We start from the raw sequence: 14288 nt of genomic DNA on the forward strand, positions 1-14288 counted from the left end.
GATAAGGATGTGAGTCATATTAGCTTAACATTGATCCTGCTTCCTTTAAAAAAAAATCCATCACTCTAAAAAGACCATAGCTCTAAGTATAGTCACATGCTGAGTGAATGGGGATTTGAAATTCAATGTGTGAATATGAGGAAGGGTAGGCACATCTGAGCCACTTATAGCTTAGTCATTTTCCTATCATGCTCTGTCAGAGTAAATGCATTACACATCAAAGTTCGGAAATGGAGGTCCCTGCAAAAGGCTCATGTGTTGATGGCTTGGTGCCCAGCTGGTAGCCGCGGAGAGGTGATTGGATCATGGATGTCATCTTAGTTTCCTTTCCTATTGCTGTGATGAAAATGCCCAGACAGAAGCAACTTAAAAGAGAAAGGGTTTATTTGATTCGCAGTCCCAGGCTGCAGTCCACGCAAAGCCTGGCAGCACACACCTTTAACCCCAGCCCTCAGGAGGCAGAGGCAGGTGGGTCTGTGAGTTCAAGGCCAGCCTGGTCCTACATAGTGAGTTTCAGAGCAGCCAATGCTATGTAGTAAGACCCTCTCTCAAAACAAACAAACAGAGAACCAGCCAGGTTACAGTCCATCATTTTGGGAAGACAGGAGGCAGGAATTTGAAGCTCCGCTTCATATCCACAGTCAAGGGCAGAGAGCCGTGAGTTAGCACATACTCGTAAGTGCTCAGCTTACTCCCTCCTTTTCATCCATCCTAGACACAGTCCATGCAACTGGGTCTCCCACCTCAGCCCAGTTGAGAAAATCCCTGGGGCTGAAGAGATGACTCAGTGACCAAGAGCACATCCTGGTCTTGCAGAGGACCTGGGCTTAGTTCCCAGCACCCACATTGGACAGTTCATAACCACCTGTCACTCCAGGTCCTGGAGTATCCAGATCCTCAGGAATGTATGTGTGTATGGAAGCACACACTCACTCACTCACACACCCACAAACATGGTTATTTGTGTGTTTTTTAAAGAGGGACTGCAGAAATGGTTCTGTGTTCTGTTCTCCTAACAACCATGTCACAAATACCTGTAATCCCAGCTTCAGTGGCATAGAACCTCTTCATGCGCCTAGATTCATATGTGCATGCCCTTACATACCCTCACATAACTAAACACAAGAAAACCTTTGGGAAATGTAAGAAACAACAACAAAAAAAACCTTAGTAAACATTATTATCTCCAGCCATTTCCTTTTAAACAATATTTTTATTAAACCTTTGAGAATTTCATATATATGTATTTTGAATGTATTTACACCCTTCCCCTAATAATTATTTTTAAACAGTCTCACTCTGTAGTCATGGCTGTCCTGGAACTTGCTCTGTAGACCAGGCTGACCTCTCCCTCACAGAGATCCGCCTGCCTCTGCCTCCCGAGTGCTGGGATTAAAGGTATATGCCACCATACCTGGTCTTGTTGTCATTTCTGCAGTTCTGGAAGTCAGCAGTAATTTTGCTTGGGGTTTCTTCCTTAAGTTTGTAGAGAGTTTGGCCATTTTTGGTTTTGCCAGAAATCTTGAGGAGGCTTGGAAGAGCCACCCCCTAGATGGTTTACACTGGAGCTGGTGACTGGATGCCTGATGCTGGTGATGCTGGCTAGATGTTTTAGTTCCTCCCATCAGTCACTTTACTGGAGGTGATGGTTGCTGAGATGTCTTGGAGGGTAGCTACTGCAGTCAGAAATGGCAAAGGGATGGACTTGGTGGCTCTTCTCTCAAGGCCAGCAAATTAGAACCCAGGTCAGTTCTGGAGGACCATAAGAGTTTAGTTGAGCTTTCCTGGCCTTCAATGAGACTTTAAAATAATAAATTGACTTAAAAAATGCTTACCTGAGAAAAGGTCTCACCATGCATCCCTGACTGGCCTAGAACTTGTTATGTAGATCAAGATGACTTTGAACTCACAGAGTGCCTGATGATTCTGTCTCCTGAGTGCTAGGGTTAAAGATATGTGCCATGCTGCCGGGCTGTGAACTTTGTTTTAAGCTACAAAAGTTATGGTGATTTGTTACACATCAGTGGAACACTAATAGTGAATGATTGCCAGAATGGACCATGGAATCTAAATTAGATAAAGAAAAATCAAGTCAAGGGTAATAGGATGAATGTATCAATAAAAGTGCAGGTATGAATTAGGGGGAACCCTTGGGACAGGGGCTAATCATGGGAGCAAGCTCTGTTTGATATCAAGATTTCCAACATAATGTAATTTGTAACATGAGATGGTCTAGAATATTAATAGCTAGATGATAGCTACTCAGATGATAGATGCATAGATGGATGGTGAATAAAGATAGATGGTAAGGAGTTATATGGATGGTCGGTTGACAGATGGTTGGATTGGTAATTTCTAGGTGAAAAATTAAAGATACATAGATGTTAAGTGATAGATAGATGGTAGGATGGATTGATAGATGGAAGATCAATGATTGGTAGTAGATAGATGATAAATAGATGATAGATAGTAGATAGGTAAATGCTGGATAGATGATAGGTAGATGATAGAGGGATATAAATTGATAGGTGGATAGATAGTAGATTGATGGTAGATAGATGATAGGTAGTAGATAGATAATTAGATGATAGTGGATACATAGATGATTATATAGATTGGTAGACGGCTACATAATAGATAGAAGATAGATGAATGATAGTTAGTAGATAGATAGATGATAAATAGATGGTAGATAGATAGTAGATAGATAGAAGGATTGGTAGATAATAGCCAGCTAGGTAGATTGATAGATGGATAAATAGATAGATGATAGCTATCTAGATTATAGATAGTAGGTAGATGGTAGATAGGTTGATAGAAAGATAACAACAACAATAACACAAACCTTAAAAGAACTATCCCAGGGCTGAGACTGACAAGAGTTCTTACCCAGTGTGCACCAGACCCTGGGGTCAGCCCAAGCACCACACAGAACTGTTGTGTAAGTGGTCACTCATAATCCCAGCATTAAGGAGTGAAGGCAGGAGAATCAGAGTCCAGGTCATCCTCAGCTGTATGCAGAAAGCTCAAGGCCAGCCTGAATCCCTAAGAGCCTATCTCCAAAGTACGTAAATAAAATTGTGCAGGCCATTTAAAAAAAAAAAAAAACTTGACATGAGCTAGAGTCATGTGGGAAGAGAAACCTCAATTAAGAAAATATCCACATCATATTGTTCTGTAGGAACGTCTGCGAAGGCATTTTCTTGATTGATGATTGATGTGGAAGGGCCCAACCTACTGTTTGTGGTGCCATCCCTGGGTAGGCGATCCGGGCTAAATAGCAAAGCAGACTGAGCAAGCAGGGCTCCTCCATGGCTTCTAACTTCGTTCCTGCCTCCAGGATGCCTTAAGTTCCTGCCCTGCTTCCCTTCATGATGAATCTGAAATAGACTTGGTTTGGGGTCATAGTCTTTACCACAGCAATAGAAATCAAACAAGGATATACATAAATAAGCAAGAGGTCTTTGTTTAAAAAGGAAAAAGTAGTTACCCAGGTTTGGGAGATGGCTCAGTGGATAAAATGTTTGCCTTGCAAGCTTGTGGGCCCAATTTCAAACCCCAACATCCACATGACAATGCTGGACATTGGGCGGAAGTACACACTTTTAATCCCAGCATTTAGGAGGCAGAGGCAAGTAGATCTCTGTGAGTTCAAGGCCAGCCTGGTCTACAGAGTGAGTTCCAGGACAGTCAGGGCTACACAGAGAAACCTTGTCTGCAGGGTAGGTGGTGGGAAGTGCTGGACAGCACAGTCCTGGAGGCTTGTAATGACAGTTCTCGATTCATGAAAACAGGAGTATCCCAGGGGGTGCCTTAGCTAGATTGGTGAGTTCCACGTAAAAGTGGAAAAAAAAATAATGCATGACCCAAGGAATGATATTCAAGGTTAACCTCTGGTCTCTACACACATATGGACACACATGCACACAAATACACAGACATACATACACACGAATATACGTACAACGCCGCTGCCTTCATATTGTCTGATGATTGAAGTGATCATTTTAATCTTTTTCAAGAATCTTCCACTATTTATTCCCATTGACTAAATGTTTTCGGTCTTGATAATTATGCAGGAGAAGGGAAACAGATAAAAGCACTTGCTGCCAAGCCTGAGGACCTGGGTGCATTCCCAGGATCCACATGGCGCGTAGGAGAGAAGCGACTAGCAAAAGTTGTTTTCTGAACTCCATAAGAGCACTGTGCCCCGCCCCCGATGAGACAAATAATGCAATGAAATGTTGCATTAGTTCTTTTTACCTTTACCAAAATGTAAAATAAAAGAAATATTTAAAAACAGCGGACTGGGAAGTAAGCATATCCATGATATCAAATTGTCAGCCATTCCTAGAGATGGTGTCTCTAAAGTGTCAAGCTGGAGTAGAAGCCATGCTGGTGAGGGATGTATGGGGGCGGAGGTGGGAACAGCAAAGCCAGGTGGAATAGGAAAACTCGGCCAAGACAGTGGGGTTTCTGCTTCCTTCCTGGTGACCCTCACACTTAAAAACAAAAAAATTTACGTGTCAACAGGCATTCACTCGAAAACCGGTGGAAAATGTGAATAACGTTCTCAAATGTTCATTTTTGATGAATGTGTTTTCATGGAGAAGAATGAGTGAAAAGGTTTCAGATGTTTCCAGTTTATCCCTGGTTTGTCTGCTTGTGGGTACTTTTTTCCTTTCGTCTTCTTTGATATCTTCCCCCCTGTGATTTCCAACGCAGCTACAAAGAGTGTATGCTCCTTTTATCGTGAGAAGACTTTAAAGGAGATTCTTTGAAAGAGAGGACTGCAGGCGAGAGTAGAGTACCCCAGATGACGTAGGTGCCTCAAAGCCAGAGCAACTGGGGGGGCTTAAGTCTGGGCAGGGTTGCCTCAGCTCTTCTGTCTCTCAGCCTCTAGTTCTCCCCACCCCCACAGCTGTCATCTGATCCAAGGACACATCTGCTGGCTCAGCACAGAGAGGAAACTCGCGCCTCAGCCTCCTCTACTCTGGGAGAACCTTGCCCAACCTCCACCAACTGTTTCTAGCTAAACATGGTCTCAGTTTGAGTAGCAAGGGCTGCCTGTCATTCTGCTACCTGGTACAAGAGGTGGGAAACAGAGGGCCTCCGATAGAACTCCATTGGACCTATGTCTTTCTTCACATAAATTTTAACTTTTTTCATTTTTTCACACGTGTGTGTATGTGGTGTGCATGTGTGGGTATGTATGCACATGAGCACAAATGTGTAAGCACATGTACACATTCATGAAGACCCGAGGTTAGCACTGGGAAATCTCCCTCCATTGTGCTGGGAAATCTTTCTCCAACAGTCTTCTTCTTAAACCTAGAGCTCACTTCTATGGCTAGGCTCCCTAGCCAGCTTACTCCAGGGTTCCCAGTCCACCCTCTAAGGCTGGAATTACAGTGACGGGGAGGGGAGGGCTTGGCTACCCAGCATTTACATAGGCTTTGGGGATCCCAACTATAGTCCTCATAGTCTCATGGTAACCACTTAAATAGCTGAGCCATCTTACCAGTCCTAAATTTTTGACCATCTCGCCTTTCCCATTACCCTCTCTTATTCTCCTCCCACTGCTGATGACACCCCCTTTTTTCCCAGCGAGCCCCCTCCTACTTTCCTGACTCCGCTTCTGTGTTTGTACAGGTAGCCACGGCTGCTGTGGGCCCATGATTGCATGCCATGTCCTGAAGACAGTGTTTCATGTCGCACCTCCCCACCCTACCGTCAGCCCTACATCTTACGCAGTAACTCAGCTGTCTCCGCACAAGTCTTTCCCATGCCTCCATGTCTTGCTTGAATCTGGCCAATCCCTGTCAGGATGAAGACCGTGCCCCCTAAGTATTCCTCCGACTTTCCAGTAGGCTACCAACCTTCCTCCTTGTTCCTGCTTCCCTGGCATCAGCATATTTGCCTCCTTAAGTCCCAGGGGGATGGGTGTACATCTCACCAGCCCCTGCCTCCTTACAGTGCTTCCTTCACAAGCATGAGAACCTAAATTAAATCCCCAACATCCATGGTTTTTGTTTCTGTTTGTTTTTGGTTTTTCGAGACAGGGTTTCTCTGTAGTTTTGGAGCCTGTCCTGGAACTAGCTCTGTAGACCAGGCTGGCCTCGAACTCACACACAAACAAACAATCAAAAACAGGAGTGGCGCCGTGCCTTTGAAATCCCAGTGCTGGAAAGTTGGAAGAGTGGGGCTCCTTGGCCGGGCCAGTGAGAGACCCTGTCTTAAAGATAAAAGAAAAACGATAAACAGTGGCTGCACTGAGATTTGCCCTTTGGCTTTCGTGCACTCACAAGGGCACCCCCAGCTTCACCAGCCCCCTATGCACACAGAGAGATCATATCTTAAAGGAGATAATGCGTCCAGAGTCCTCGCAGAGGAATCTTCTGAGGCCTGTTTTGTAAGCAGAGTTCAAAGATTCTTGAATTCCAGACCCTAGGCTTGGGCAACAGGAATTTGCAAAACAAGTTCTCTGTTGTCCACATCCAGCCCTTCCCGGCTTGATAGAGACCCAAAAGAAATGAAAGCAGGGGCTTGAAGAAATGTTCTCAAACGTGTGCTCATAGAGACATGGTTAGACATATGCTAATCGGGGGGCAGAAGATACCCAAGTGTCCATCAATACATGGGCGAATAAACAAAATGTGACATGCCCATTCAGTAGGCTACTCTATGTGTGAAACTCTAGGACATTAAGCTAAGTAGAAAAAAAGGCCAGATATCAAAAAAGACAAAAGCTATATGATTCTAGTTATTTCTGGCAGTCAAATCTGTGGATCTAGAAATAATGATGGCGGTTCCAGGTGTTCCTGAAGCAGCTGCTGCTGCTACCTCCTCCTTCAACTATTTATTTGTTTATTGTTTACTTTGTGTGTGGCTTCATGCATATGTCTTGGCACATGTGTAGAGGTCAGAGGACAACTTTCAGGAGTTGGTTCTCTCTACCATGTGGGTCCCAGGGATTGAGCTCAGGTCATGAGACTTGGTAGCAAGGTCCTCTCTGCCATCTGAGTCACCTCACTGACCCCGCAGCCATTTTAATTGGTTGGTGATGTTGCATCTTGGCCCCAGTTTGCATCTTTCTTATGGTTAACGACATCAGATGCCTTTTCGTGGATTTGGTGGCCAGTTCATGTCTTTACAGAAATAGTAGTTTAAGCTCCTTTTCTTTTTTAAAAGATAAACAAGGTTGTTGTTTTTTAAGACTGACTTATCGTAAATGTTTTGGTTGCCGTCTGTGTCTGTCATGCTGGGGACTGACCCCCAGGCCTCTGGAAGAGCAGCCGGTGTTAACTGCCAAGCCATCTCTCCAGCCACATGATTTTCTTTTAATTGTTGAGTTGTTGGAATTCCTCATATATGTAAACTTCTACACTTTGTTAGGTATCTTCACTCATTTTATAGATTGTCATTTTAAAACATTTGTGTATTTATCGTGTGTGTGTGTGTGTGTGTGAGTGGGGGGAGGGAGGGAGACAGAGAGAGAGAGAGAGACATACTGGAGCTTGGCCATTGCACATGTGTGGAGGTCAGAGAACTACCTTTGGGATTTCTTTATTTCCTTCCACCACGTGGGCAGAGCTCAGGTTGTCAAGCTCAGAGCAGAGAACCCATCTGAGCCATCTCGCCCGCCCACCCACTAGACTGCTTTTGTGGTCTGTCAATCATTGCATCTTCTGGACATGGGACTTTTAAGTTGGGTATGATTCTCTTGGTCTATTTTCACATTTCTTCCCTGTATTTTTGATGACATGTCTGAGCATGACTTTGACTAACCCCATTCTTTTTAAAAATTTTCTGCTTTGTAGTACTAGGGAATTGAACCCAGGGCCTTGTGTATGCTAGGTGAGTAATCTATCAATCAAGCTACAGCCTTAGATCCCTATTCACTTTTAAAATGTCCTTGCCTCCGTCACCAGAATCTAGTTCCCAACTCTATCCTCCATAGGTAAGGAAAAGCCTGATCAGTCTATGGTGATGCGGGGTCATTGAGACGGGGTCTCACCAAGTCACCCAGTCAGGCTTGGAACTCATTATGTAGCTCCAGCTGCCCTGTATCTCACAGTCCTCCTACCCAGCCCTCAGAGTGCTGGTGTTACAGGCCTGCATGACCACATCCAGGTGGCAGAGCCATGACTCTGTATTCTCTGAACCCTGACTATAAGCTGTGCCTGGCCACAGGCCTGCAGAATTATTGTTCAGTGACCAAGTGCTCTATTGCTGCGTGGGACAAGGTTTGACTTAGAGATTACAACTAGCAGTCTCTGGGCAGTGCCTCAGGTTCTTCTAGTGAACTCTACAAAGGGAGAGATGAGGGCTTCAGGAGAGCAGCCACTTGCCATCCCATAATATGGCGGAAGGGATGAGTTGAAGTAGTTGATGTCCCCAGAGGGCTTTGCACTGGAGTAGGGACTGGGGAATCTTTGTGCTCTTCATAGGATGGAGGCTTTTGAAGGATGCCAAGCACAGCCAGAGTGAGGTGAAGGGGCTCTTGGTTCCCTTTCCACTCCCTCTGCCGCAGTAGGAGGCATGTTTTGAGGGTCAGTTCCTAAGAAGAGAATGGGAGTGGAACCCTCACCCTCAGCTATCAATATCTTCATGAATATGGAAGTATAACTGGGGTTCACAGCTTCCCACTGCAGGATACTGTCAAACGTTTTTGGCTTTGTCAGACTTCCATGGAGTTCCAGAAACCTCTGGGCTGGTCCATGTACTTTTGTGTAAAATCTTTCATTAGCAAGAACCTACAGCCCACATCTGTCATATCTGACTGCCTTCCTTGTCTCACCTGGTGATGTCTCAACACCCTGCCTTGTGTTCAGCGAGATAGCTGGGTCAGAGTAGAGACAGTCCAGCTCCTTCCTTTTGTTTCCATGGGACCGTTTGCTATCCATGGGCTTGCATCCCGAGTCTTGCCCTGAACCCCATTGAAAAACAAACAAAGAAAAAAGAAAACAGCAAACAGGGCCAGCGAGGCGGTTCAGCTGGGTAAAGGTGTTTGCGGCCAAGCATGAAGACTTTGGTTTGGTCCTTGGGCCTGATCATTCCTTCCATCATGGAAAGGATAGAACTGACTCCTGCAAGTTGTCCTTTGACCTCCACAAGAGCCCATACCCCTTCACACAAAAATAAATAAACTGATGTCAATTTTTATAAAATCCATTATCAACATCCTTATAGCTACTGGGACAGTTCTCAATAAAATTTTTCTTACAGTGTCCCTAGCAATTTAATGTTGGTTTTGTTTCTTTAACAGTATTGAAATTTAGTTTTTTTTCTTCTCTTCCCTAGCCAGACAGCAGCATTCACTAGACTGTCTGCATGTAGAAATATGGTTCTTGGGTGGCAGGCACGGGACTCAACTCCCCCTCCTCTTCTGCTGGGGTCAGGGAAATGAGCCTTCTTCCTGGCCCTTACTTGGGGCCTCCAGCCGGCAGCTGGAGGGATTAAGGAAAAGAGGCTCCTGGCGTCCCTGAGTCTGGAGTGGCTGCCCGGGATGTCCCAGGAGATTGGAGTGGGCCAGAGGTCTGGAGGCTCCCAAATCAATCAGAGGTCTGAAGGTCACTGAATGGCGACCTTTCATTCAGGAGCCTGGTAGCCCTGGAGGCTTGTACAGCCTCCGAAGGGGTGGGGAAAGGCAGATGTTTGAACCCAGTGCTTTTTCCAGAGAGTTACCCTGCGCATACAGTCCTTCTCAACACCTTACAAAAAGAGCTCCCCCTAACTCATCAGCACTGTAGTCTGGGGGGCCCCAGAGAAGCTTCTAGCATCCCTCAGATAGCCTCTTTTATGGAAGCATCTAGCAGCCTTGGGAACAGATATTACAAGGTAGAAAGTATCAAGAAGTGAAAACTGCTCTCAGTTGCTTTGGAGGCTTAGTTACTTTAATACATCAGATAACGAGGGACATATGGCAGGGCCAGCAGTCCGGCTTAGCAGGAAAGGTGTTTGCCCTCAAGCCTGATTGCCTGAAATCAAGCCCCAGGACCTGCATATGGAGGTTAGAGGACAGTGTTCAGAAGTCAGTGGTCCTCTGCCATGAGCGTCCTGGGGACTCTCAGGGTGTCTGACAGGGTGACGAGTGCCTTCATTTGCAGGCTCTCTCTCATCCCTTTATCTTTACTGTGTTGCTTTAGTTTGCTTGTTTTTTGAAATAGCATCTAGAGAAGAGAACAAACTTCTGAAAGCTGTCCTTTGACTGTCACAAAAGCGCTCTGGCCTGTGCACTCACACACACACATAATATATAAATGCAATTTAAAAAAAATGTCAAGGAGCACATTGGAAATAATGGCTTCTATTGTCCTGAGTGTTTATGAGGAGAACCAGCTGTTTCCAGTTTTGACTGAAAGGCGCCTGTTTATCCAGCCAGTACTCAATAGAGTGTTCAGTGTGCTGCCAATCAGTTGTTTCTCTGCTAATTTAGCCCCACTAACTTTAGTACACCGCCCAAGGTGAAATGGAGGTGATGTCATAAGTGATGGGCAATCTACAATAAGATCATTATACTGCACATTCTAAGATGTTGTTACTGGGCTGGCAAGATGGTCAGTTAGGAAGTGCTCACCATGCCGGAAACTGCTCTGTCTGAGTCAATAGACAGCCCCCTGGCTCTTCCAAGCCAAGCCTTTTAATCTACATCCGGGACCTTCCAACAGCACCTTACTAGGCAAGAGCTGCTTGGCTCCTCTGAGGTCCAAGACCCATTCTGTGCTCAAGAGTATTGTTCTCTTGTACCCGTGTGTGCTTTTATTGACTTGGCTGATGCAGCAGACACAAGAAAACAGGTGCAGAAGTAAACCCTCATTTGCAACACAGAACTCACTGTTCAGTGTGAGTTTTGATGTATGTGAGAAGGGGTATGATACCCAGGGTTGCTCAGTGATGATGGTATTGGAGGCTGGTTCCAAGAATGGTCAGTTGATCATTTAAATGCACAGGTGATGTTCACACACTCAAGGAGTGTTGGGTCAACATTCTAATTTTCATGCTATAGACTGATTCCTTCCCTTTGTTGTGCTAAACACTGTATTACATCCCTTTACTTATTAAGTTTGTGTGTGCACATGTGCCCGGGTGGAAGTCAGAAGACAGCAGACGGCTTGCCGGAGCTGGTTCTCCTTCTCCACCAGATGAACAGACCATTCATCTGTCAGTCGTGGCGGCAAGCCCCTTTCCCCGCTGAGCCATCTTCCCCCTCTCTTTCTTTCCTTTAGCTTTGTTGTTGTAGTAGTAGTGATTTGTGTGTGTGTGTGTGGGGGGGGGTGTTTTAGTTTTTGTTTTCTGAGGCCGTGCCTTGTTATGTAGTTCAGGCTAGCCTGGAACTCACAAGGTAAACCTAGGCTGGTATCCTGAACCCTCAATCTTTCTACTACTCTTTACCAAATGCTGAGATGAGTGTCTGGTGTCACAGCAAGCTTTGACTTGCTTTCAAATGAACAAATGAACATTTCAGTGCTGTATTGACAAGTTTCAGTTGAGTGACATTGCCAGCCTGGGGAAGTTGGGAGCTGGCTGCCAGGCCTGGTCTCTCTCTGCTTCTTTCCTGGCTTGCTTTCTTAGGATTCAAACTGTAGGCCTTCTGTATGACTCAGCTATACCACTCTGTGCAGATACTTATCCAAAGGATTTCAAACCCATATATCACATAGACTCTTGCACATCAAGACTTTTCACAATAGTTAAGATGTGGAACCAGCCTACGTATCCATCAACAGAGGAATGGATATAGAAAATGGATATGTGGGTTAGCTGTCTGTCTGTGTGTCTATCTATCTATCTATCTATCTATCTATCTATCTATCTATCTATCTGTAATCTTTGCATGTATATATACATGTGAATTATTTTCCATATAGAAAATAGTTATGTTAATTGTAGGAAAGTAGTATACTTTCGAAACAGTATTTTTTTTAACTTAAGTTTTTAGTTAGTATACAAAACATTAGGGTTCATTATGGATTTTTCAAACACAATTTGTTTCTGTTATCCTCCTCCCCAACTCTCCTGCCCATCCCCCATCTTCTCTTGTATTCTTCCACCCCCAAATCCTCAACTCCTCTTTTTCCTCCCTCCTGGTCTCTGTTCTAATCCTGTAGCCTATAACCACATTCACACCCACTTCTATGTATACAGATAACCATCTCAAGCCAGCATCCACATACGGTTTGAACAGGAGATAGTCGTATTAAACAAGTTAAGCCAGGCTCAGAAAGACTGGTATGTTTTCTCTCATGAGCAGTGCCTGTATTTTACAAAGATCTCTAATAATCATGTGTGTATACATGTAACATGAACATGAAGAGAGGCTATGGGGACAAAAGGGACTAATCTAGAGGGGTGAGAAAGGGGGCAGGTGTGGGAGAATGTGTTCAAATACATTATATACTTGCATGAAAAACAGTAACATAAAGAAAATTTAAAAACAGAATACTCACAGAAGACCACTGAACTCTTGAGCAGGGGACATGCCAACATACATTTTCTTAACGTTTGTTGAAAAGGCTTTTTCTCTCCTAGTCCTGGACCTGCCTGGGAGCTATTGCCATCACAAATCTATTTCAACTGGGATTTTAAAGGTGTAATTACTTGTTTACGTATCCATGTGCTGTGCATTTGTGCATGCATGCAGGGGTGTATGTGTGCATGTGCCACAGCACGCACACACTTTCAGGAGCCTGTTCCCTCCTTCCACCATATAGATCTCAGGGACCAAACTCCGGACCCTTGGCTTGGCTCTCTTACCAGCTCACTCTTCCCTGTTTCCATAGTCCATATTTATGATGCTTTTTTCATTTTGACTTATTGATTCATATAAGTTTCTCTATAATACTGAAAGTGTCAGTTTGTGAAATTCCATGCAAAGTGTCCAGGAAAGACAGAGATATACATGGGAGAGCGAAAGACTAAAAGACAGACCCATCTCAAAATACGACACGTTGGTCTGTCTGCTGTTTCAGGCTGAAACCGCTTAAGGAACTGTGGCCACAGGAAGGGCCATTCAGCCAGCCTCTCCCAGGAACACAGTCCATAAAGATCCTTTCACACACCAAGTCTGAGAGGGAGCCTTGATCACCACAAGCCAGTGACTGGGGCTGCCTGAACCTGTGTAAACACTCTGAAGTAGCCCTTATCTCCCCTCGGCCTGACTGCCCCATATATCTCTGAGCGACAGCCTGGAGTTTACTCCCTCAGTCAGAGACCCATCTGTCTTGTCAGGGTATTTAATTTTATTTTTTTAATCATAGCCACAGAAACTAAAGTAAAAACATGGCCCTGGTAGAATCCGGAGCCGACTGCTGTTTCCACCACAAGCCCTGCCCCAAGAGCCTTGTGGTACCCATCCCCGAGAAAGAGCTAACCGATTTTCATCTGCCCACATCTTTCACCTGGGAAAGGAAGTTTACATCAAAGAGGGTATAGGGATATCTCTGGCCACAAGTCCTGCTCCCCACTTGCTCTTTTACCTCATACTGGGGGGATTCAGGAAGCCTGGCTTTAGACCTCCAACATATTCCTCAGACGGGACCCTCCTCAACTCTGCCACCTGGACCTGGTTTCTTCTTCAGAGTTGCCACTTGAGTGTCCCTCAAGGACACTGGGGCCCCGAATCTCCTCAGTGCCCCCACCATGCTGTGGTTTATCTGCCTGTCGGCTGTGTTGCTATTGCCTTCTTCCAGTAAACTTCGTAGCCCCCCACAATCATTATTAGTGTCCCCTTAAGACCTTGCAAACCCCAGTAAGCAAAGTAGCTTTAAGTCAGAGGTTTCAGCCCAGGTAGGGCCCTGGTGACCTTAGCTGAATCATGTGTTATATGACCATCCCATTCCTAGATTCAGCTAAGGGCTCAGCTCCACTGAGCCTTAGAAAATGAGAGCCAGGGAAGAAACCACCTCAGAGGAAAGCCACTAAGTATTTGGCAGGAGGAGAGGCCATATGGTGTGGGCTACATCGTAGCTGTTGTAAGGAAGGCCTGCTGGGATATTCAGATGGTGAGCTACTTCCATCGGCTCAATTCAGACCCGTCACCGTGTTTTCCCTCTCCGCTCTGGTATTTTTGGTGGCACGGCAAATATTTTCTGCCTGCCTCTTTCTATGAAACCCTCAGTGAAAGTGGGAGGCTAGTCACAGCTTGTACTTATTTCGGCTTTCCAAACGCGTGGCGTGGTCTTGTGTACTTCGCATCAACTCTCCTACTCGGTCCTCGTCACCCATCCCGGAACATCCTTTCCATGTTTAGTAGTATCCTCATTTCACCCACATAGACGCCGAGGAAC

General features: G+C 45.2%; 1 long non-coding RNA gene and 1 other non-coding gene across 2 annotated transcripts in view; both read left to right on the forward strand.

Moving 5' to 3' along the window:
• The window catches only part of LOC119820416, a 114849-nt gene that overhangs the window by 23436 nt on the left and 77125 nt on the right, over positions 1-14288 (forward strand). The gene's annotated exons all lie outside the window — the stretch shown is intronic.
• Positions 10745-10876, forward strand: LOC119822083. Its single transcript, XR_005286689.1, has one exon. It is a non-coding gene; the product is annotated as a small nucleolar RNA SNORA40 (small nucleolar RNA).

Source organism: Arvicola amphibius, chromosome 8 (assembly GCF_903992535.2).
Source record: "Arvicola amphibius chromosome 8, mArvAmp1.2, whole genome shotgun sequence".
NCBI lineage: Eukaryota > Metazoa > Chordata > Mammalia > Rodentia > Cricetidae > Arvicola > Arvicola amphibius.